The sequence below is a fragment of the Myotis daubentonii genome, chromosome 1, assembly GCF_963259705.1.
Source record: "Myotis daubentonii chromosome 1, mMyoDau2.1, whole genome shotgun sequence".
Lineage (NCBI taxonomy): Eukaryota > Metazoa > Chordata > Mammalia > Chiroptera > Vespertilionidae > Myotis > Myotis daubentonii.
This window is the reverse complement of record NC_081840.1, coordinates 32,755,235-32,780,977: the sequence shown is the minus strand read 5'-3', so window position 1 is coordinate 32,780,977 and position 25,743 is coordinate 32,755,235.

The window sequence follows — 25,743 nt, the reverse complement described above, 5'->3', positions numbered from 1 at the left end:
TGAACCTGACTATAGAACATGGCAAGAGAACCTGACTAGAACCTGGTGACTGAACCTGGCTGGAGAACCTGGACAGAACCTCTCTGGAGATCCAGACCAGAACTTGGCTGGAGATCCGGGCTAGAGATCCTGGCTAGGCTGCTAATCAACTGAACGCTGTCTCCGTGTCATTCCTTCTTCGCCGACTCAGTCCACACCTTTGGGGACCCCTGGACCTGCTGGGGTTGGACCCCGGCAGGAAGGCAAAGAAATCAGGAGACAGTGGTCGAGTATATCCTTCCAACAACTGTAGCTGTGCCTCAGTTTGCAGGGAAATAGGTTCCTTTTCACAGACCCCATACGTGAGCTGCAGAAGGTCCTGGGCTGCACACGAGAACAGAACATGTCCGGCAAGTCCCAGAGCACCAGCTTGGGGGTTCCCTGTGGTCACTGGTGTGTTAGTGGGCAGGGCTCGGCCCCCAGGGCTGCCCGGGTTAAACACAGAATCAGGGTCCATGGTGGGATCTGGACCCACCAGACCTCATTAGCCCCGAGGCAGAGTATCTGCAGACACTCAAGTGTTCCACAAGCCACAGGAATGGCAGTGATTAATACTTATATTTAAAGTTAAAAAAAAATTTAATGTATTATTATAAAGGAGTTGGAACACTCTAAACCATATAAAAAGAAAAAAATCGTAATCCCACGACCCACGTGTAACACCACTGTTGAACTCCTGGCAGTGCTCCTTCAGTCCTATGTGCACATGTATGTACAGATACTTACATGCAAGTCGGACATCAGCCAGGACGTCCCAGCCCCTGGCACACCTGGAGAGGCTCGACCGCACTGCCTACTCTCCAGAAATCCAAAGTCCTCCCCAGTGTTGCTGGAAACTCCGGGGCGTCTTATGTCCTCAGGATCACCTCTGCCTCCGGGCATCTGGGTCTACAGCCACTTTAATTGTGCTGTTCTGCATTTCATGAACGTAGGTGGGTAAGTCTTCCTCTGGGTTTCCACCCCAAATGTCCACTCACACGGCACACGTATCGATGAGGTGGGCTTTACTGAGAATTTCAGGTGGGGACCGAGTTGGGCTTTAGCTTGTGGCCACAGTAGCATCTTCAAATGGAACCCTAGGCACCTAAATGACTGTAGGCCCCCCGCCCCCCCACCATGTAGAATTTCCCTGACTGCCTCGCTCTGGCGGGTCCCAGACTCACCACTCCTGGCTCTTTGGCCCTCTTGTGGTTCTGTACCCCGTCCTTCGCACCCTCACCACTGTAGCTCCACAGCTTCTCCTGTTGCTTTGCACCTGTCAACCCCCGACCTTCAAGGTCTTCCTTTTAAGACAGCGGTTCTCAACCTGTGGGTCGCGGCCCCTTTAGCGGTCGAACGACCCTTTCACAGGGGTTGCCTAAGACCATCCTGCATATCAGATATTTTCATTACGATTCATAACAGTAGCAACATTACAGTTATGAAGTAGCAAAGAAAATAATCTTATGGTTGGGTCACAACATGAGGAACTGTATTTAAAGGGCCAGAAGGTTGAGAACCACTATTCTAAGACAAGTGGCTGATGAAGGGCTTTTATTTTGAAGGACTTTTCTTAAACAGGGGCTTTTCTTCTGTCCCAATAATAAAAATCTCGGGATTATACTCTATAAACAGTCTTTATTATATTCTGACCTTCTTAATTGAACATTACATTTTAGCATTTTCCCATATCATTAAATATGGAACGCCACAGTGTTTCACTAAGTAGACACACTGTTATTCCTTTCACTATTCCGCTATTGTTGGGCATTCTTTGCTTTGGGGAAATACATAAAGCAGAAATGATTAGTTCAAGGGGTGTGAATATTTTTAAGGGCCAATACTAATTGCCAAAATGTCCTTCAGAGAAGTTATGTCAATTTACACACTCCAAGCTGTGAGAGTGTCAAGTGACTATTCTTTAAATGATTTGCTAATGTGGTGGTGGCTGTGGGAGAGACTCCTCCAGGGCAGTGGAGTGTCTGGTCAGTTACAGCCACGGGGAGAGCCCGGGGCACTGAGCGAGTTCTTGGCCTGGCTAGATGCCAGGGCCTTGGGGTCACTCAGTCCACAAACCTCTCAGGACCTCTGGCCCTGCTGCCCTCCCAGGCAAGGATGCCCACTGACCCCTGGAATCCAAGTGGGTCCTCACCCCCGCTTCCTGCTCTGGAGATGCAGGATTCCCTGGGGTAGCTCTCACTCCACCTTGGATACGCCTCCCTCGGCCACTCCTCCCAGCCATTCTGCAACAGACCTGGTGACCCTAGGCACACCAGCCTCTTCTCCAGCTCAGAAGGGAATTCATTGCTTTCTCCTTCATTGGAGCTTGGATCATGGGCCTCAGCTACCACACCCTCTCCTCCCTCCAGTAGACAATTTCAAGGGTCTGCTCTCCCTCTCCCTAAAACCACAAGAGGACATGCACGCAATCTTAGAGCGCCTATTTCCTCTCCAGACCCCCTTCTCTCCTTCCCGGAGGTGAGAGAGAGTGGAACCCCAGACTCCCCACCCTGCGCTCTGTGAGCAAAGCACGCATCTGCACATGCCGCCGAGATGGGCCGTCCAGACTATTTTTAAACAGACTAAAAATACTGACTTACCTCAGGGGATTGTGCTGAAGGAACCTGTGTAGGGTATCGGATGGACCTTTATAAATATAAACGCTTTGCGTCACCTGCTCTTACACCACACAGGTTGCTCCCCTGGGAACCAAACAGGAAGATGGTTGTAAACGCAGGCCAGGCGAAGGACCTGGGGGGACAGGCAGGCTGGGAAGCAAGGGGGCCCTCATGGGTTTTTTCGATGGTCGGTTTCCTTTGGCCTCTCTAGACTCTGGACAAACCCAGGGCAGGCCCCTGGGCCCGCAGGCCCAGTCCAGGGCCTGGCACACACAAGGTGCCCACAAATGTTGGTTGTTGATGGGCACGCAGCGAGCTGGGCGTTCCCTGGCTGGGAGGTGCAGGTGATGGAGGCCAGCTGCTTGGTGAGTTTCAATGTCTGATATCCCTGTGTGCATAGAAGCCCAGGCACGTGCACTCTCCTGTGCACCCGATAGTTCGCTCCCTCCCACCCCAAGACCTTCCACGGTGTCCCTGGCCCCTGCCCCTCCTTGGGGCATCTGGGGGCTTTCGCTGCTGCAGAGCAGAGGAAGGTCACGTGCTCCTGTTCCAGGCCAGGCACTGCGGCTTTAACCTTGAGGCAGAGGCTCAGCTGCCCTGACAACCCGCAGCTCATTTCTACAGCAACACCTCCCGTGAAGGTAGCCCAGCACGTCCTTGGCCACCGGCTTCCTGGGGTGATAAAAATAACCGAGGCCCCGCAGCTGCTGAAGGATGAGTTCTGGAAGGAGATGATTGATTCTCACAGCTGAGCCTCAGGGTCAGTGAGCGCCCTGCAGGCGCAGAGGCCGGTGCAGGCTGGGTCCTCCGGGTTCCGCTATAGATAGAGCTGTTGACAGAGGGATCCTGGGCTCGCCCACCTGAGAGGAGCACAAAACAAGCCAATTCCGGGGAACTGCAAAGGGCTCCTGGGAACGCAGTCTGAGCACCCTTTTCTTTCAGGCCATGCTTGACCTTCTTTGATACGCACAGTCATTTCCTCTCCTTCCTCTGGGATGCTATTCGAACTGGGGGGAAAGTGTTCAATTCCAGGGAAGTAATGGGGAACCCCCTCTCGCTTCCCCTGAAACAATGGTGAGGAGCTGTGGAGGCTAATGAAACACCATGGGGACACCGATGTCAGGCAGCTCCTGACGGCCTGGAATTAATATCTGCTCCCGCCCGGCTGGTGCGGCGCTCCTGCGTGGCTCGCCGGGGGCCTGGGTTGGGGTGATCTACCAGGGCCGCGCTCGATTCATCACGGTGATCTAAGGTTAACCGTGCTCGGGAAGCTCCCGAGCAGCGCCAGGGTAGCTTCTAAGCCTGTCCCCACATCACGAAGCTGTTGGGCTGTGCACAAGTAAACAGCTGGGCTTGTGCCGTTGCACAGCTGGACTAGATCTGAACAATGCAGGCACACCATATGCGTTTACTTTACAGTGCGTGTTTCTTAGGCTATCTATCCCCCAGTGTTCTATAAGGTAATAATAATAAGGTTTCGAGAGAGAAAGTGAGAGAGAAGAAGAACATGCTGGAGGAGGGAGAAATTAGGAGGCATATGTTTTCAGATGAGATTATTAAAAAGATGATGAGATGATGAGCGGGCCAGACACAGAGAAGATAATCCAGATGGCTGTTGCTCCCTGGGAGACGCTGCATTGTAATTGGAGCAGAGGGGAGGAGAGAGGGGGGAGACCTACGGGTTTGCATGAAGGGGACAGAAGGAAGACTTTGAGGAGGCTGGGTGCGGAGTACAGGCTTGAAAGAGATGTGGACCCTGCCCTTGTCTTCGATGGCACTTGCAGGACATTTAGGTGTGTCTTTGTCTTTTCTGGAGTCACATGAGATGCTTGCACTCAGCTTCCCTTCCTCTCTGTTCTTGGCTCATCATCTGCTCCTCTGAGTTATAGGTTGGCAGCTCCAAACCCGCCCCAGGTAGCACCCCCTTCCCACCCACTGACATAATCCCTGAGTCACCTCTATCCACATCCATCAATGTTTGGGGGATTTAGGATAGGTAACTGAATCCATATTCCCTGGTTGTCCCCAATTATGGAGCTTATTTATGCAACAGTTATCTGAATTCCTAGTTATGTAAAATGCAGAGTTAATTCAATAAAGGGTAACCAAGATGATGGGGGAGGGAGCCTCTGGTAACTGAGTCAGAGCAACTTGGGTGGGGAGGTATTACAGATATTAGAACTAGTCTAGAACAGGTGTTGTAACTAGTCTAGAAAAGAGAAGACTCCAGAACACTAAAAAATAGCCTGTAGGTTACCTGCATGCCTGTCTTTAATATTGGTAAGAGATAAAAGGAGACTGTTTCTCTTCCAAACCACTCCCTTGTCCCACACACATCTGCTTACACACATGTATGTGTATGGCCAGCCCATATCCAAGCTACATCTCTCTACCCCACCAAAGGAGCAGCAGTGTGCACATTGGCTACCCTTGGGAGGAAGGATCTGGGCAGAGGTCCCAGGCTGGGACTATTTGGACAGGGAATTCCAGGTTCTAGTTATGCGGAGCAAGGTCTAGAAGGAGCCCTCACTGGGTCTAAGTGGACATATTCCCTTGGTCCTGCTGGCTTCTCATCGTCTTGTGGGAAGTGGTGTCCCTCAGGAAGGGCTAGGTTGGTTTCCCAAAGTGTGGGGCCCAGGGCAGGAACCCAGGTGCCCAAGTCTAAGTCTTGACTTGAGTATGTCAAACTCAGCCTGTTTAAGACAGGATGACTTTCCCACCAAATCTACTCCCCCCTCTTTATTCTGCCTCCAGGAAAGGTGCCATCATCCACCTCTGAGAGGGGAAGGCCTTCCTCATCACCAAAGCAGCATTCAGTTCTAGTGACCCAACTCCTTCTTACTTCCAGAATCTTCCTACATCATCACAATTAACGTATTTTCTAGCATTGAATACCACTGAATCACTTACAGGTCTTTTTTTTCCCCCCTCACCAACTGCACGCTCTCTGAAGGCAAGCGCTGTATTGTTCTTAGCATCTCTGTACCTGACATGGAAACACATGTTGGATTGAAATAGGAAAGTGTACATATGTCATATATTCAGGGCTTGTTGCCACAGATTGGATCATGTGTTGATGAGCGTATATTACTTGATATGTTTTTATCAGGTGTTGTGTATAGTAACAATTCCCAAACAATGGGTGTGTGTGTGTGTGTGTGTGTGGCGGGGAGACGGGGACAGACCATGAGTTTCAGGCATGCATTCAAGACACGGATGAGCCCATAAAAGGTGCTCAGTCTTACTGAGAACCCTGAGATCGCCCGCAGCTGGAAAAGCACCCAGAGCCTGCAGCAGTTCCAGGCCGGGGACTTTGTGTCTCAGGTGCCAGGGTCATCTCAGGACAAAGGTCAGGTCAGTGACTCCAGCCACTGGGCTCTGCATCCCCTTCCTCCAACAGGAGGAGCCAACAAGGGCTTCTTTGTCCCCTTTGAAAGGAGGAAAAGGGGAAGGGGCAGACAGGTATGACATCTCCCCGGGTGGTCATCCACGATGCACTAAATGGTGCCAAAGACAAAATCATGAACAAATGCAGCCCTGCCCCGAAGCACTCATACTCTGCTTGGAAGTGGGGAAGCGACCCAATAGGACCAGTGCAGCAGAACACCCGCCAAATAGGGTGAGAGGCCAAAGGATCGAAGGACCCCAAGCACGGACCGCACCCGACTCCTTCCCGTGCCCCCGGGCCCCTGGGACCTGAGCCTGCCTGCTCTCCCATTGCACGAGCCTCTGCCAGCGCGCTCTTCCTCTGGTTCTGTACCGCCAGCTCCCTTTCACCGCCCGGCTTCCACCGAACATCGTTTCCTCAAAGAGGCCTCCTCCATCGCCCCTTGTGTGGTAACCTCCACTTTAATCCTCATGATTTGCTCTCAGCTACTTGTTTATTTCCTTTAAAGCACCTGTCAAGTGTGACCATCTTATTTATTTATATTTACTATCTCTCTAATCGATAACAGTAACCTCCATGAAGGCAGAGATTGCATCCATAGTGCTTTCTCCTGTATTGACAACACCTAGCACATAGTAGGGACTTAACCACCATTTATTAAGCAAATAAAGGAAAGAAGGGCTCTTATTGGTTCTCCAGTATTTGGTGGTGTGAGGTTGGAGAGATGTCATGGAGGGCTTCCAGAAGACAGGACAGTTGAGAAGAGCCTTGTAGTGTTAAGTGTTTGCCAGATGGAAGGGTCATTGCAGGTGTATGAGCATGGATGTGATTCTGATGGTGGTGAGGGCTGGGGCAGGGCTACAGGTAGCCCACCTAGAGTGGTAGGGAGGGGGCACAACCGCTCTTGGTAATCTGCCCCTTTTTGTATAAGCCCCTCCTTGATGGATGGGACAAAAAGGTAAACTATTAAGTCTACTTTGACACATCTACCTCTTGGTCTAGCACATCCAAGCTAAACAAATTCAGTACAAGCTGAACAATTAAAACTCAGAGAGCTACCCGGGGGACCCAACAAGGACTGCAAGGACACTCAAGTGACCTCAGATGATTCTGAAACCTGGGGAAAATACTCCAGCAAGCCTAAGTCATCTGATCATGAGACTCATCTCCTGACCATCTCTGACTGCTCACAAAGAGCTGGCCAAGGACATTCCATCTCTGCCAGGCCCCCGGGCCAAGTTCCCAGGACAGCTACCCACTCTGCTCCCCTCCCCGTGCCACCCAAGGGAAACACAGAATAGGCTCGTGTCCATGGGCAGGCAGACACCTGCTCCAGTGCCAGCAAAACAACCACCACCTTTGCGCCAGGCCAGGGGGCGGGGCTGTTGTTGGCAGAGCTCTGGTGACTTCTGATACCTGGGTTCACCATCAGGGTAGTGCCAGGTAGAATCTCCAACTTCACAGGGCAAGGTCTCTTCCTTCCAGTGATTTATGGATCCAGAGTGAGCAGTCATCTTTTCCCAGCTCCTCTTTCTCTTCCCTGCCACCAGGACAAATGGGGTTCACAGCACTGCGGGCATGATGGGTGCGGTGACAAAGACAAAGAGGCTCCATTTGCCCATCTCCCCTCTGCACCTGCTCTGGGGGAATGATGGCTGTTGGTCAGTGGCCACATCCATTTTGCTGGCATTCTTGGCTCTTGGTTTAGTGCTTGTACCAGCCATCACGCTCTTGCTATGGCTTGGTTGGTTGCCAGGATCTTCTGCCCAGCTATATATAGCAGGTCTGTTTCAAGACTATGAGATCAAGTTTTTCCCTCTGTCTTCCCCTCCTTTCTTCCTTCTATAAGTCCCCATAAATCTCAGCTCGCTTTCTTGGCATGAAAACCGAGGGGTGGGGTTTCTGTCCATAAGGTAGAGCAGTCACGAAAGCTGCCTCTCTGTGCTGCCACCAAGCAGCTGGTGCCCCGGACCTGCTATGTTTGTTCTGGGCCAGGAACTGACCTTGAGCTTTCCCCAAAATCACCCCTTTGCTCCAGGAGGTCAAAGAGAGAACCAGAAATGGCATCCACCTCTCTCTCTCTTGTTCTCAGATGCCCCGGATTACCCTGTGGCCCATCAGGGGAGTGGTCCTCTGGTTCTGGGACATGACAGAGGCACAGTCAAGAGAGAGCAGGAGGGAGGTTGGGAAGCGCCCCCCCAGCCTCACCAGCTTTGGAAGCCAAGTTTCTTGGCAAAGATCTTCACTCAAACCCATAGGGGGCACTTGGGAATTTACCAGGTTGCTGGCATCTATGGAAAATCACAAGCAAAAACCCAAGAGCAACCACCCAATGGGGTCAGACTCCTTCCCCTCTGCTCTGCCCGGAGGGAAGTTTGGGGTGGGGAAGGGAGAAGGGTAGACAAGCCAGCATCAAGATCCCCCTTCTCACCCCATAGCAGCCCCTCTGCACTCTGCTCAGGAGAACTGACATAAACCAGGCTGATTGGGTTTCAGCTCCAAATGCGGCAGCCAGCAGCGGGACATGTCAGGGCTCAGGGAGGCCAGGGCTGGTTCTCTGACTTTGCCAGCCTGCTGCATGTGGCTGCCATCCCTCTCTCCCTGGCGGCCTCTGTGGCCTGCACCAGCCTGCCTGAGCCTCCTCCATCAGCAGAGCTAAGCACAAGGGGGCTGGAGACTGAGATGCTTTGCAGCCTCATGGGGTGTGGGGAGTTCCAGGTGCCCTGCTCTCCAGTGGTGGCATTTTGTGGGTGATTAGTAACGTATGCTACCACTCTGGAGCACTTCCTCTATCAGGCACAGTGCTAAGTCCTTGACATCATCTCACTGAGTCCTCTCAACAACCTGTCAGGAATGCATTGTTTCCCAACTTTTGCAGATGAGGAAACTGAATTTCATGAGAAGCTTGATAATTATGGACAATCACATGACCAGGAATTGGGAGAGCCACGACCCCAATGCTCATGTGCTTAATAAGTAAATTACACTGCCTTCTTCCATGAGGGTTCTTGGGAATTCAGATATTTAAAGAGCACTAGGTAAATGAGTCAAAATTACAAATAATAGTCAAATTGAGGCTGTTCAGATAAAGCAGTTCACTCCACAGAATTCCGGCTGGGACAAAGCAAATCCATGACCTACCTCTCTGCCCCCCAGGGTGATTCCAAGGCAGCCAGCAGCTGTGATGGTTCCTCTGCTCCTGGGGGCTCAGAACACACCTCTCGGTCCCACCTGGACTTAACGTGGCTGGGATGAGGCTTTGACAGCAAGAGCTCAAGGACATGGACATTTTGGGGGGCACTATTATTCTGCCCACCACACATGGATTTTCCTAGTTAGTCCTCATGGAGGCCATGCGAAGTATATATTCTATTATACCCATTTTGAAGATGGGAAAGTGAAGCTTTCAGAATTCGCACGACTTGCCCAAGGTCTTGTCTTAATCAGCTTGAGCTACTATAACAAAATACCAGAGACCGGGTGGCTTAAACAACAAACATTTATTTTTCACATTCTGGAGGCTGGGAGTCCAAGAGCAAGATGGTAGTAGATCTGTTGAGAACCACTTCTTAGTTTGCAGACAGCTGCCTTCTTACTATATCCTCACACAGGAGGGGGAAGAGGGGAGGGGAGAGATTTCTCATATTTCTTTCTCTCTTTATAAGGACATTAACCTCATCATGAAGACCCCACCCTCATGACCTCATCTAATCCTAATTGCCTGCCCAAGACCCCACTTCCAAATACTGTTGCATTTGGGATTATGGCTTCAATGTATGAATTCTGGGGGGACATGACTATTCAGTCACATGGCCAGTAAATGTCAGAGCCAGGGATTGAACACAGATGATCTGACTCTAGTGCAGGGACGGGCAAACTTTTTGACTCGAGGGCCACAATGGGTTCTTAAACTGGACCGGAGGGCCGGAACAAAAGCATGGATGGAATGTTTGTGTGAACTAATATAAATTCAAAGTAAACATCATTACATAAAAGGGTACGGTCTTTTTTTTTTTTTAGTTTTATTCATTTCAAACGGGCTGGATCCGGCCCGTGGGCCGTAGTTTGCCCACGGCTGCTGTAATGTATTCTACTACCTCGTGATATTTTCATATGTGATATGTACTATATGACTGTCTTGGAGCCTCTTTTCTAAACTCCATAATATATTTCGACCTTGTTTCTATGTGAATAAACATGTATCTACAATATCATTTTAATGACTGCACCATTAATGAAATGAGGGTACAAAGGGTAGCATCTGAATTCTACTTAATCCTCACACGACCTTATTGCGTTATGCCTTTGTGACACAAGGACAGTAGCAATAATGTCTATCACATAATTTTGGAGACTTAACTTATGCATGTACACATGATTTATAAATCATAACATTCTCTATAAAGGTAAGTCATATTGATCATTGTTACTATTAATTATCTACCAGGATGGGGAGACTTCCTACAGATCTGGGTATTGCAGGGGATAGAACTACTGGTTACCTGCATATGTTCCCTTTATGAAAATTCACTTGTGATTTGTGACTTGCCCAAGGTCCTATCTAAATCAGCTTGACTTTGTATATGCTGTACTTCGGTGTAAAATTTACATTAAAAATACCGTCCCCCTTTTCTGCGGAATTAAAATGCCAATTTCTGACTGGCATCCAGGGCTGTCTGCACTATGACCTGCCTCCTCCACCTAACCACTCTAGTCCAACCCCACCAAGAGAGTCACAGTTCTTTTCACCCACCGACACTTTCTTGCTTTTATGTCTTTTGTCAGATGCTATGCCTTCCCCTTTAAGACCTTCTCAAATATCATTTTTCTCTGTGTGTTCTTCGGTGATCCCTGTCTAGCCCCCTCTTCTAAATTCCCTTCTTTCTTGGGTTCATAGTCTGTGTCCTACTCATGGGGACATTCTACCAGCAAGTACTCGTTGAATGAAACTGTCTAGACGCCCTAGTCACAGGCCTGTGGCCCTGGAAGCTCTCCTTTGTGGGTCCCTCTCTCAGGGAGGACATGGGCTTCTTTGAGCCTTGACCTGGGATGGCTAGTGGGTAAGTACACCTCTGATTTTGCTTGAGAAAAGCCCCTGAAATGAAACCCCTGTGGCTTTTGCCCTACCTGGAGGTTCTCTGTATTTCCTTTCAGCAGAAGCCACGCACCATATGTGTTTGTATCCACTCCCCACTGACCCGACCACGGGCAAGCAAATGGTGTGGAGAGTAGAGGCCCATGGGCATGAGGGTTACTGATTTTGTATGCGGTAGAGCATCTTACTAAGAAAGACACGACTGCCTGCTCTCCACACCACCTAGGGCTCTCTACCGGCCAGAGGGAGAGGCACCTGCCCATTGTTAGTGGTCCCTGAGAAAAAGGAAGTGGAGCTGCAGGCTGGCTCCCAGGCTGACTGATGTGTCTGGCGGCTTGTGCTTAGACCAGTTGGGGAGCCTTCTGCTGGGGGATTGACAGTCTTTCCCCTTCCATTGGTCTCCCGCTGAATGGATCGCCTTAGGCCAGGAGTTGGCAAACACTTTCTGTGAAAGGCCAGATAGTAAATATTTTAGGCTTTGTGGGTCATAGCATCTCCATCATAACTCCTCAACTCTGCCTTATAGTGCGAAAGCAGCCACAGACAACACATAAACAAATGCGTGACTGTGTTCCAATAAAACTATTATGGACACTAAAATTTGAATTTGACATTATTTTAACATTGCAAAACAGCATTCTTCTTTTGATATTTTTTAACTATTTAAAAATATAAAAACCTTTCTGTTTGCCAACCACCAAGCAGAAGACGTTTTTTGGCTTTCATGGAAATGCTTTCCAGGCAACTTGCATTTAGAATCACCGAGGGGTGGAGGAAAATGGCTGTTAAAAGTATAGCTCCCTGGTCCCCGCGCCGGACCCACTGAACCAGATTCCTGGGGAAACTGTCCAGGAATCTGCCATTTTAGCAGATTCTTCCAGGTGGTTGTGAAACTCATACCAAGTGTGGAGAACCATTTTAGCTAAGAGGAAACTAAGACCTTTCTTAGAGAATCTTTTCAATTTTGGCTCCAAAATGAGGCCAACCAACAAAACAGGTGCTTCTTACCTGAGCAGGTTCTTCTAGGACATAAGCCCCTTTGGGTCCTCCCCCCCACTTTTACACAGTGTTTCACTCTTGCTCAGCCTCCAAGTGCTGTGTTTTCCAGAGAGCATGAGTGGACAACTGAGCCCTTCTCACACAGGTACTGTTCATTGCTCATTCCCTATATCTTTTTTCCAGCTGAAAGAGTCCTAGTTTTGTTCTGGCATCCGGCCTTAAGGAAGGTGACTGTGCTGCAGGGATGCACTGATAAACTGGCATCTTCAGTTACCAACTGGCTCTTCAGGGGGGATGAGCCTGGGTGTAGTATTTGCCAATTCCTAGGTGTAAATATGCGCACGATGGCCAATTTCAGGCTACCACTACCAGGTCACTAAATGGAGGGCTGGGAAGCCATGTACGCTATCTGGGCTTGCAGGCTGGTGTGTGCTGGCTCCAGCCTCCCATTACCCTATCAACGCTTTGGGATCAATCGTCTAAGCAGCTCTCGAGCCACATGTGGCTCTCTGGCCCCTTGAGTGTGGCCACGAAGTTTCAGTCGCACTGTACGTGCGCTCCCGCCCATGGTATTTTGTGCAAGAGGCACACTCAAGGGGCCGCAGTTGGCTGACCATTGGTCGAAGCCAATCATGGTGATCCCATCCCTCTGTCAGTAATTGACTTGTGACCAAAAAACATTCTGAGATGGGATTAGGTACTTGAAGAAAAGTTCTCTTTATCCATAAAGGAATGAGTGGCTTCTCTTTCCCCACCCCGGGCCTGACAGGGCTGCAATAACTCATACTGCCCTGCGATGCGGTGCTGGCAGCTGTCTTGTGGTCATGAGGGCAGCCGGCCTGTAGAGCACATGGTGGATTGCAGAACAGAGGCAGGGAAAGGACTTGGGTCGTTGGTGATGCAATCAAGTGGCTGGATTAACCAGGTCTGACAGGCCCGTGTGTCAGGACTCTGGCTACATGCATTCGGAAAAATTCCAGATTGTGTCATCTGGTTGAGTTATGTGTTTCATTATTAGCAGCAGAGAGCTTCCCAAAGGATATATCTTCTCTGCATTTGGTCACTCAGAAATCAAGAAGAGAGGACACATGAGTCATCACCCAGTCTGTAGCACCTCACCACGGGCGGATGCAGAATAGAACTTGCAGGCCTCAGATGCAGTGGGCTACACATCAGTTTCTCATGGCTCATTATCCCGCCCCCTGCACCGCCCTCCAAAGCCATTTACCATGTGAAATGTCACCAGCTTTCTGTCTCGCCTATCTTGCTCCGGCATTGCTAGCTCGAGTGACGTGAGGTATTATCAGGGCTTCGGCAACAGCGTGTGTGGCTGAGGTTTAAATGAATTTCATCAGCATGATTAAATACTTATTACATGAGTTAAACATACGGGCTTCATTAAGCCAGTGAACTCCCAGGAACCTCCTCTTCTGTTTATACAACCCATCTGGACTCTCGGATTACTTTAAAGAAATGGGATAAATGGAGTTTTCTATGACAGCCAGGTCGTCTTTCAGCATTCTGCTCTCAGAGGAAACTCATCTTCCATTGCTAACTCTGGCTTCCATACAATTGGGTGCAGAGGTTTTTTCCATCTGCTCCTGGCCTCTGTTAAAGCCTGACATGATGCTGAAATTGAGACTTTACGTGTAACTTGCCAGGACATGACAGACATACTTTTCTCATTGAAGCATGGAACATTGTCTAAAGTCATTTGCAAGCTCAAACCTTGGGCCTTTTACAAGGAGGGCACACCTTGGAAGCAAAATAAAGGACAAGGTTTAATTAACTTACTGGGGCTCTGTTAGTCGTTAATAGAAGCTCTTTATCAAATTAAAGGCCTGCTGGGAAGGCAGCCGAGGGCTGAGAAGCAGTGACATGCGTTAAGTGCCAAAGTGGGTTTTAATTGGCTGTTTAAATGAGGAAAAGCTCCCTGCAGTGTGACAGACACACATAGCGGGTATGTGCAAACACATGCACACGTGCACACACACAGACGGAGCCCCGGGCAGTCTGGGAAATCACGGGAATCACATTTTTTGAAAGCTGACCTCCCCAGATCAGGACCACAAACCTTGCAGGAAAGAAACCCTAATGCATGTGGCGTTCCATGCTCAGTAAATGCCACAGTTACTGTTTCTGGTAATAACAAATAACAGCGATGGAGCAATGGCGTGTTTGAATGCTGCCAACTTTATAGTGTACGGAGCCCAGCTGCACTGACAGGGTCCTCTAACTCCAGGCTCAAGCTCAGGTTTTTGCTTTGCCTTCTCATGTCTATCAAACTACTGACATATAAAATGGGGACACCATACCTACTCTGCAGGAATGCTACAAGAGTCCCACAAAGCTCCTAGCAGGGCCTGGCATGTACGGAGAGCCCAGTGAAATGATAGTGGTTTTGACCCAAGTGTTCTCTTCTATATTCTTTCAAAAGATTATTGGGGATTATTTATTTCCAGTAGTTAGGATGAGAAGCACTGCCCAATGGTGGCTTAGAGCATGAGCTTTGCTGTCAGATGTATGTGGGTTTGTGTGCTGGTTCCACCACATGGGGCTGAGGGGGCTCTCTGATCCTCAGGCGCTCTGTCTATAAAATGGAATGAATCATATCTACTTCACTGAGTGGTAGGGAAGGCGTCTGACCATGCTAAGGAAGCGCTTGGCACATGTGTGCACATGGTAGTTGTGACCTACTATGCTTATTAGGATTGTGTTTGTGTTCCTCAGTGAGAGATGGAGACCCAGTGACAGAGTGGCGGTGGGACAGCCCCCAAGGACACCTTGCCCTTTTCACAGAGGCTGCTAGCAAACGTTCATTGAGTCAAACCATAGGTAGAGCTTATGGGATGGAGTCTTCACAACCGAATGTGGGAGAGACAGGGCTTCTAGGGGCTGGGGACACACCTAGGACACAAGGTGGCCAAAGGAAGAGCTTTGTAGTCGGTCTCTGGCTGGTGCTCATGGCGCCACTGGGGCCCCCTGGGGCCGGGGTTTGAGCACATGTTGACCCAGAAGAACTCCACGGCATAGCCAGGACCGGAGGCCAGAACCTTGGTTTCCAGGCTGTGCTTCCTTTTACTGAAAATCTTGTCAGGGTGAGGGTCTCGACTGGTGGGGAGAATTATTTGAAAACGACTGGTTTTTTTTTAATCCCATAAGCAAGTTTATGATCCCCCCCTTTTTAAAAAGTTAAATTTATTGGTACTCTGAGTTTGCTATTTAACAGAAGCATTTAAATGAACTTATAAGATCAAGTTCTCCCATGTTGGCTTACAGGGTGACGCGCAGCAGCCACCATACCTTTTTAAGAAGTATATTTTGTTATTGATTTCAGAGGGAGAGAGAAATAGAAACATCAATGATGAGAGAGAATCACTGGTCGGCTGCCTCCTGGGGATCGAGCCCCTGTCCTGATGGGGAATCGAACTGAAGCCTCCTGGTTCATAGGTTGATGCTCAACCACTGACCCACACCGGCCGGTGCCACTATGCCTTTTAGCTTCCTATCAGCATCACAGTGTAGAATTATGGGGAAGGAGGTGGGTTAGGGAGAAGGGAAAAAAACATCACAGACTAGAGAGGGCTACTGAGCTGGTAGTGACAGTCTTTTAAGGAAGTGAGAGATGTTCAGAAACCTCAGCCTACAGCTGCTGATGGGGAACTTAACACACAGGCCTGCGGGTCCTCGGAGCCATTTTGAGTTGGGGGATGTTTTCACAAAGGCAGCAAAAGCAAACGTTCCCAGCTGAACGCCTGTGGCTACGTGCATTTAAACACACACCCTCTGTTCTCATAACACCGCCGCTCTGAGCCCACCGTGGCTCTGAGCGATCCCTGACACATCAGCAAGAAGACAACACCCTCCTTCATTCCCCAGCAACCTCGCTGGGCTTGGAGGGACAGCTCTCACTCAGCTCTCTGGCCCAGCAAGGCTTCCAACATGAAACAGAAGCGTCCTAGGGCTTTTACAAATGAGCCGCAGCAGGCTGGCCGTCAGGGCCTGGATTCATGGGCTGCCGGGGGTGAATATCTCCTGCAATTCCCAATCAGCAGAAAGCCTGCATTCTTCTCCACCCGCCTGTTCCACACACCCTGGCAGCTGGGCTGCCCGATGCTTCATTGAGGCCAATGCCCGTGAAGGGACGGATCAGCAGGCGCGGGCCACCAGGCGGCCATCGTAAGCCCTTGGCCTGGGTCCCTGCTCCCTGCGCTGGGACGAGACAGACAGGCCTTTGTGTGCCCGGAGCCGGCTAAGCCAGGATGTGACTGCGAGCTGGAATCTGACCTTTCATGGGCTCCAGCACCTGTCAGAAAAACGAACAGGCTCGGGGTGTTTTTTCCGCTCCGGACTTAAATGCCAGTTCTGTGACTCCCTCACGGTGGAACTGGGCCAAGGCAGTTGTGGTCAGCTCGGGCTCTCCGAGGAGCGAACCTGAGACATGAGTGATGGAAGGCCCTGGGCTTCTGAGGCCCGGCCAGCTCTCGGCTCAGAATGAGCGCACGCCGAGCGGAGGGCTCCGGGCTCTGTGTCTAGCTCAGAGCAGAACACAACAGCCAGACTCCTCTGGCACCTGCAGTGTGCGTGTGTGCGTGTGCGCATTCAGCACAAGAACAAAGACCCAGTCACGGTGACCCTGACACAGGGGGACAGTTTGGGCACCCCTTCTCCTGGCCTGCGGCAGCGGTCTGATTCTGAGCACAGTGGGCAGATGGGGTTGGACTTTGCCACTTCTGATCTGTAGGACCTCAGGCAAGCAATTTAACCTCCCTGACCTTCAACTTCCTCCGCTGTGACACGGGCGGGAAAATGGTTTGTTCCAAAGGTGGTTGTGGATAAAATGAGACAATGTTCACAAATCACCGAGCACCTGGTCTAGGCACCTTAGACGCACTGAGTCAATGGCCACCCTTTTCTCCCCCGCTGCAGAGCACGCTGGAGGAGAAGGGAGGGCGCCACCACTGGCATGGCTCATTGTGACGTCAGGTGCGGGAGGACAGCTCTTCTAAGTGTGAATGGAAATGTCAGTTCTGCAGATGCCGGACCTGGAGCTTGAGACATGTAGGAGATGTCAGTGAGAAAACAGAAGTCTAGTCATCATTCTCAAGGCTACTCATGCTTTAAGAATACACACACATCTATCACATCACATTCGTTTGGGGAACTGGATCATAAATGAACAAAATTGTATGTTAGAAATGAAGTTTCTGTTTTTTCGTTTGACTTTCCCACATTTTAGGTAGATTTTACCAAGTCTGGAGAGCATGGTAGAGTGGTCTGGCAGACCTGGAGGCGCTGCCCTGGGGGAATCTCCGAGAGATGAGCCATCATTCTTTGGAGGGAATGAAACTGGAATTTGGTGACAGGTAGCCGTGCCTGACAGCTGGGAGGACTGGCGCCAGAACCGAGATGCTGGGCCAGCAAAGCGAATGGCTGCGTCTGAGCCCTACGCTGGAATGCGGTTGTGGATTTGCAACAAGCTGCTGCTCACATGGGCCACTCCAGGTAGCTGGCTCCCATGTGAGTGGAGCAGAGATTTATTTAACCATCTCCTGAGGAGCACAGGGGAGACCAGTTAGTAAACACACAAATAGCCTGCCACCCCAGCCATGGCCTGTATATAATTTAAGTTAAAGATGATATTGTTACTTGTCTAGACTATACGTTGTGCAGCCTTTTGGTTCCTCATGTTGGAAACATAGAGCCTGCGGTGTGCCAAACGTTTTCCTTCTCGTGTGTCACATTTAATCCTCACAAGAACTCCCTTACAAGGAAGCATCTCTGATCCCCATTTCAAAGATAAGGACAGGGGCTTAGGGCGGTTGATGAATTGCCCGGCATCGTCCAGAGCGTAAATGGCAAAGCCAGGACACAAACTCAGGTCTGTCCATTCCAGGGCCCGCATTCTTTCCTAAAACACCATGTTGCCTCTTCCTGTGGTTTCGTAGTGTCATTCCTTTGCTGCCGAGATATTCAGATGGTCATAATTTGATTTTGTTGACTTAAAGGGTTGCTTTAATCAATCAAGTCGCATGCTGACAATATGTTCCTCTATACCAGTGGTTCTCAACCTTCTGGCCCTTTAAATACAGTTCCTCATGTTGTGACCCAACCATAACATTATTTTCGTTGTTACTTCATAACTGTAATGTTGCTACTGTTATGAATCGTCATGTAAATATCTGATATGCAGGATGGTCTTAGGCGACCCCGGTGAAAGGGTTGTTCGACCGCCAAAGGGGTCGCGACCCACAGGTTGAGAACTGCTGCTCTATGCCTTTAAAAAGCATTTGGGTTAAAAAAAATCCAAATGAAAATGTTAAAATGCTCTAAATTAGATTTTCACTGGTAACGACACATTATCTGATCAGGTTATTATTTGATGTCTGATAAATATTCACTGCTACTGTTTGGTACTCAGTCGCACAGTTAAAAGGTGGCTTGTTTTAGTCTTAATCTGAAATACATTAAGAAGGGCCCGTCAAACCCAGGCAAGCTTTGCTCAAGGTTTTTTGCATTGGTCACAGTTTTGACTTATAGATCATCAATTAGTTGCAGATGTCGACAGTAATATGGAGTGTATGAAGGGTCAGGAGAACACTTCGTTCCCATTCGAGAGGAATTTAGAACTTAAAAAAATACTCTGTTCATTCCGAGCTGCCAACATATACACATCCATGCGTGTGTATAACTCCCTGGAAAAACAATCAGATTTTTGGAAGCCATAGACCATAATTCTATAGACTTTAAAACTCGATTCATAAATACTTGGGTTTTAAAAACGTAATTGTGACAACAAGAAAAATAAGGAGAATCATTTTTATGTTTCTCTCATCTCTATAACTGAAGCACTTAAGTTTAATAATGATAGTACTCACTCACGGAAAAATAACAACGAGAAGCACAGTTCTGTTTGTCTAGTATTCCTCGTGCTCACCCCCTGAGTTGGGGTCTGCCTTTAGCGCCACTTGGAGCTAAGGAAAAGGGAAAGTGCTGGGGGTCACTGGAACCAGCTGTGGGTTGGGGGCCTCACTCCCTGGTGGGCCCCTGCCTGGTGTGAGGCAGCTAGTCAGTCTCTCTGGAGGATCTGTGTTTGGGAAAGCGAGTGTCAACTCTGTAGGAGCCAATAGGTTTGGAAAGGGCTGAGATGCAGGCGCGAGCATTTATGGGAGGAGGGTGCTTCTGAAGCGCATTGATCTCCAGGGGTTGGCCCATAGGCTAAATCTAAAACAAGGCCTGTTTTTCTACAGCCCCAGAGCCAGGAATGGTTTTTATATTTTTAAAAAGTTGAAGGAAGAAGAGGAAGAGGAGGAAAAAGGGGAGATGGAAGAGAAGGAGAGGAAGGAAATACGTGACAGATGATACATGGTCCTTAAAGCTTAAAATATTTACTATCTGGCCCTTTATGAAAAAAGTTTGCCAATCCCTGGTCTAGATTAATGTTCATAGAAATATGGTGCAGCCCAGTCAGTGTTGCTTAGTTGGTTGAGCATCAACCCATGAACCAGGAGGTCATGGTTTGATTCCCAGTCAGGGCATATGCCCGGGTTGCAGGCTTAACCCCCAGTAGGGGACATGCAGGAGGCGGCCAGATGATTCTCTGTCATCATTGATGTTTCTATCTTTCTCTTTCCCTCTCTGTTCTCTGAAATCAATAAAAACATATATATTTTAAAAAAAGAAATGTAGTTCAGCCACATATGTAATTTAATATTTTCAGGTAGCCACATCAATAAAGTAAAAGTAAACAGGTAAAATTAATTTTACTAATGTATTTTATTTAACCCAGAATGTCCAACACGTTATCATTTCAACATGTAATCAGTGTAAACATGTTTAATGAAACATTTAACATACCATTTTTCACACTGGTCTTTGAAAGTCGAGACAACACATCTTAGTTGAGACCAGTCACATTTCCAGGTTCAATAGCTACATGTGGTACGTGGCTACTCCATTGGACAATGTAGCTCTAGATGTTAACCAATGGATAGGATTTTCATGTGGGCAGTGAGAGGACATCCAGGCACAGCCTCGACTAGGGTTTCTCAACCCGGCACCATTGACATTTGGGGCTGCCTAACTCCTTGTTGTGGGAGGCTGTCCCGTACACCGTAAGATGTTCAGCAATATCTCTAGACTCTACCCACTCAATGCCAGTGGTACCCCTCCCCCCCTAAGTTGGGATAACCAAAAATGTCTGCAGATATTGCCAAATGATATTGGCAAACTGCCCTGGGTTGAGAGAACCACTGGCCTGAAGCATGTGTGTGGGAACACACCTGGAATTGCCCAGAAAATATCCTGGGACTCATTCACTTTGACGGGAGAAGGGTACGTGAAGCAGAGTCATGAGAGTTTGGGTAGAAAGAGCTGGGCAGAGCTCAGGAGAAGGCATGTGAAATGGATTCCCTCGGCAACGATAGCCATCAAAGAATCTTGAGCAGGGGAATGAAATTAGCAGAGTTACAAATTAAAAACATTTTTTCTTCCCTTTTTGTGTAACTCGATTCTTTCTCTTCTTCCTTTTACTGGCACAGATAGATATTTCCCCCCTTAAAGAAAAGCATCATTTAAACAGCAAATACCCCCACCCTGTGTCTGGTAGGTGGTTTTTATTAAATTCCAGTAGAGGGATGGGTTTCCAAAGCAATCATCCAGCCCCTTGGTGAGCAGGCTCCCTGCCACTCAGCTGACATTCCACCCTGCAGGAGTTGGGGAGAGGAAAATCAACAGCGAGCAGGGAGAGGGACTGCAGCTCAGGCTGTTGGAATTTCCAGCGGGGCCACTTGGTGTTAAGATGGAGCCAAATGCAGCACATGGGTGGAGGCGGCCTGACAACACCTCCGCATCTTATACTTGCTGATTTGCTTTGCTTGCTCTGCCCGGACATCCAATGGCTGTCGAGTTGTCTAAGTCCTTTTTGAATAATAATAGTAGTAGTAATAATAATAATAATAGGAATATGTATAGATCTTTCTGGTTGACCATGGGCTTTTGCAATACATAGTCATGTTTTAGTCATGCATTATGAGACGACACTGAAGGAGATATTTCGGGATTTGTTCTTTCTGGGGCCTCTGGAGCTGTGTCCAGCTCTGTTGGGTATTCTCTGTTTGCCCCTTGCATCCCCTCTACCCCCTCTCCACCCTGCTCTGTGCCCTGTATGGATTGCGCAGCTGGGTTCCTTTGCCCTCACGCCCTGCTGGGCTCAGCCAAAGGGAGTCCCAGTGGGAGATCACAAGGTCGGGGAGAGTGAGGTTGAGGGATTTACTCCCCCATCCCTCGCACTGGCTTGGCAGTGGCTGCATCCTCCCCTGAAGACCACAGCTCCTGCCATGACAGGCCTCATCAGAGGCCAGGACCCGCTTCCTCTCGTCCTTTCAGCCTGCAGAAGGGAAGGCACAGCGCTGCTCTTAGCCCCAGGGTGCTTTGTCAGGCTTTGTAGGTTGACCCACAGCCCTGCACATGGCCCATTCATCAGCTCTGCTCAGCCACCCCTCCGAGTGTGCCGTCTGTTCCCTGCTGGGACCCTGACTGACGGGAGAGCCCACATCTTCCTGGATCATCCTAACATTCCGTCAGGAAAGGTCAAGCGAGGCTAGCGTTAGGAACTTGGCCTTTGAAGTCAGCGTGTTGACCCCATTTAATAGCTAGAGAAGCTGGTCAGGGAGTTTCTTCTGGGCTACCAAGTAACTGGGTATAAGAAACCTTTCATTATAAACCCCAAACCCACACACCCAATTCTCTTCAAGAGAGGAATGCATGTAATGCTTAATTCAGTGTTTTTCTTTCTGGAATTTCTAACAATAATAATGGAAAAGGAACTTGGGGGAAAGTGTCAAAGAAAATCACCTGGGTGTCCTTTCCTCTTGTGTGGATTGCTTGAAGGAGTCCAAGCCTTAGCTGGAGCAGCAGTGTCTGAGGCAGGCACGTCAGCCGGCGGCAGGCTGGCCGGTAACTGGACATCCACAGAGGGATGTGTGCGCTCTCATCTCATCCTGCTCCCAGCCGGGCTCTCCCTGGGGGAACAGGCCTGGAAGTCACATCACCTGCACTTCCTCACAGAGCCTCACTAACTACACAAAGAACAAGACCCCTCTGGGTTTTGTCTCAGCCAGTTAAGCAGAGGAAATGGCTAAGGCCGATTAGCTGAAAAGACTTTATTAAGATGCTTCCCAGCGATCAGTGAGCACACTGTAGGCTCTCGATGGTGTACAAGTTATTAAGAACCACTAGCAGCAGGGATAGTATTGGTCGGTGCAGGACCTGAACACTACAGCAGAAGAGAAGATAGGAATTCGTAGGACATGGCAGGAAGAGGCTGAGCTGCCTGTACACTCAGCCTCTGTGGGCATGTTGGGGTGGGGGTGGGGTGGGGGTGGGGTGGGGGTTGACATCAGGGCTCTAGACTTGACTCACTGGGTGACTTGGGGCTGATTCCTTCCATACTTTATGCGCAGTTTCTCAGGAAGGGAGTTGCAAGGACCTTAAACACTATTAGACTGAATGCCTCTCAACCCTGACTTTATATTAAAGTTACCAGGGCGCTTTAAAAATGGTGAGTTCTGCTCCACAATTGGGTTAGAGTAGCTGGGGATAAGGTCTTGGCATTGGTATACTATTCTGTTAATAGGTACAGTACCACCCTCAAACTACTGGGGGGAGGGGAGGGAAAGGAGGGAGGGAGAGAGAGAGAGAGAAGCGGAGGATAAAGAAGGGGAGGTGAGCATGCACACTGGGTTTTGATGTAAAAATGACTATATGGGTCATAATCAAAAAATTTGAGAGCAACTGTACTACTGTACTTTATGCATAGCAGGTACTTGATAAATACCTGGTACACGTTTAAGACAGGGAGGAAAGAAACGGGGGTACAAGAGGAGAGGAAAAGAAAAGGGGGAGGGAGGAAAGACAGAAACGCATTAGGACAATCTTTTGTCCTTGTTTGCAGAAATCGTGGGCACAGCCAGGCATGCTTTACATGAATCTGTGAGCAGTTTAGAAGAAACTGAGGAAGACAGAAGAGAGGAAAAGATAGGGAGTAACCAAAAAGTTCATGAACCAAAACCTCACAAATCAGCCCTGACATTTCATCATCTCATTTCTGACTCATTCTGATTCCTGAGCCTTGATATAGTAGGAGTTTTCAATAAATTTTAATTTCCTGTTGGTTTGAGGAGATTCAAGACTGTGATATTTGAAAATATTTTAAAGCAATCCAGTGCGTTCTTGCCAACTGGCTTTCTCCTTGGCTAGGCTCTGATCTGAAGGTGATTCCAGCATTGCTTTGTGGCCCCAGTCTGAGAAAACTAGGATAACCTGGATTTCAGTTCACTCCTCTGGGTGAAAGACCTGCCAGAAACCTCTGGCGCGTCTTAAGCAGACTGTTCCATGAACTCAGCACATTGGTCTACAGCAGAGGAAATAATACCAGAGACAAAGGGGGTCACTTCTTAATGAGAGAGGAGTAAATTTATTAGGAATACATAACCCTAAATGTGTATGTACCTAATAAGAGAGCTTCAAAAAGCATGAAGCTAAAACTGCTGGATATTTATCCAAGGTCAAGGAAATCATATGTCTTTACAAAAAATGTTTATGGTACCTTTACTCACAATTGCCAAAGCTGGAAACCAACCAAATCTCTTTGACTAGAGAATACATAAATAACTAAATTATGGTACGTCCGTACAATGGAATACTACTCAGTAATAAAAAGAAATGGACAATGGATTTATACAATAGCATGCTAAGTTGAAAGAAGGTAGATCCATTTGTATGACAGTGTATAACAAGTAAATCTGTAGGGATAGAAGTCAGATCGTTAGTTGCAAGGGACCTGAACTTGGAGAGATGGAACTGTCTCCAAAGGAATATGAGAGAACTTTTTGGGAAGATGGATATGTTCTATGTCTTGAGTTTAGTGGTGTTTATATGACAGAATATGAGTTTGTCAAAATTCATAAAAAAGTATACTAAAAAAGGTAAATTTTACTGTCATTTATTCATAATAAACCAAAAAAAATCATATAGGGATATTATAAACAATGTTATGCCAGTATAGTAAACAATTTAGATAATAGCCCAATTATTAGAAAGGCAAAAATTACTAAAACTCATTCCAGAAGAAATAGGCAATGTGAATATTTCTATACCTGTTAAAGAAATTGAAATTGCGCTTAAAATCCTTCCACAAAGAACACTTCAGGCATCAGTAGCTTCACTGGCAAACCAAATGTTAAGGGATAACTATTACCAATTCAACGGGATATACTTTCCAACTCATTTTATGAAACCAGCTTTACCCTGATAACAAAATCAAAGACATTATAAGAGAAAACAAAGACCAATTTCCTTCATGGCACAATCCACAAAATATTTAACAGAATTTATGTAAATCAAATCCATCAATATATTAAAAAGGCTATGCATCATGATCAAATGGTATTTATCTTAATGATGCAAGATTGTGTTTAATATGAAGAAAAAAATCAATGTAGTTCATCATATTATCAGACTGAACAATAAAAGTAAATGATCATCTCAATAGATACAGATAAAGCATTTGACAAAATTCAATACTCAGTCAGTATAAAAACTCAGCAAACTGGGCATTGGTATAAGAAACCTTTCATTATAAACCCCAAACCCACACATCCAATTCTCTTCAAGAGAGGAATGTATGTAATGCTTAATTCAGTGTTTTTCTTTCTGGAATTTCTAACAATAGTAATGGGAAAGGAACTTGGGGGAAAGTGTCAAAGAAAATCACCTCAGTGTTCCTTTCCTTTTGTGTGGATGGGAGATTCTTTATCTCAATAAAAATAATATATGTACCCCTGTGTTCATTGTGATGTTATTTACAATAGTCAAGATTTGGAAGCAGCCTAAGTGCCCATCAGCAGACGAGTGGATTAGAAAACTGTGGTACACCTACACAATGGAATACTATGCTGCTATAAAAAAGAAGGAATTCTTACCATTCGCAACAGCATGGATGGACCCGGAGAACATTATGCTAAGCGAAATAAGCCAGTCAGAGAAAGATAAATATCACATGATCTCTCTCATTTACGGAATATAATGAACAACATAAACTGATTAACAAAAATAGAACCAGAGACATAGAAGCATCCAACAGACTGTCCAACCTATGAGGGAAGGCAATGGATAGAACCCACTCATTTTTGGAGGGGATAAGAGCTCAACCAAAGGACTTGTATGCATGCATATGAGTATAACCAATGGACACAGACAGTAGGGGGGTGAGGGCATGTGCTGGAAGATAGTAGCGGCCAGGGAGAGGTCACTGGGGGGAAAAGGAGACTCATGTAATACTTTAAGCATTAAAGAATTTAAAAAATTAAATTAAATGTACACGTATCATATGATCCAGCAGTTCAATTCTTAGTTACATAAGAAAAATAAAAACATGTGTCTACACAAAGATATGTACATAAGTGTTCATAGCAACCTCATTTTCAGTAGCTAAAAGCTGAAAACTAACAATCTGTTAAGTGATTAATGGATAAAGAAATTGCAGTATTTCCTTACAATGGAATACTTCTCAGCAACAAAAAGAGATGAACTACTGATACATGCAACAACCTGGTGATTCTCAA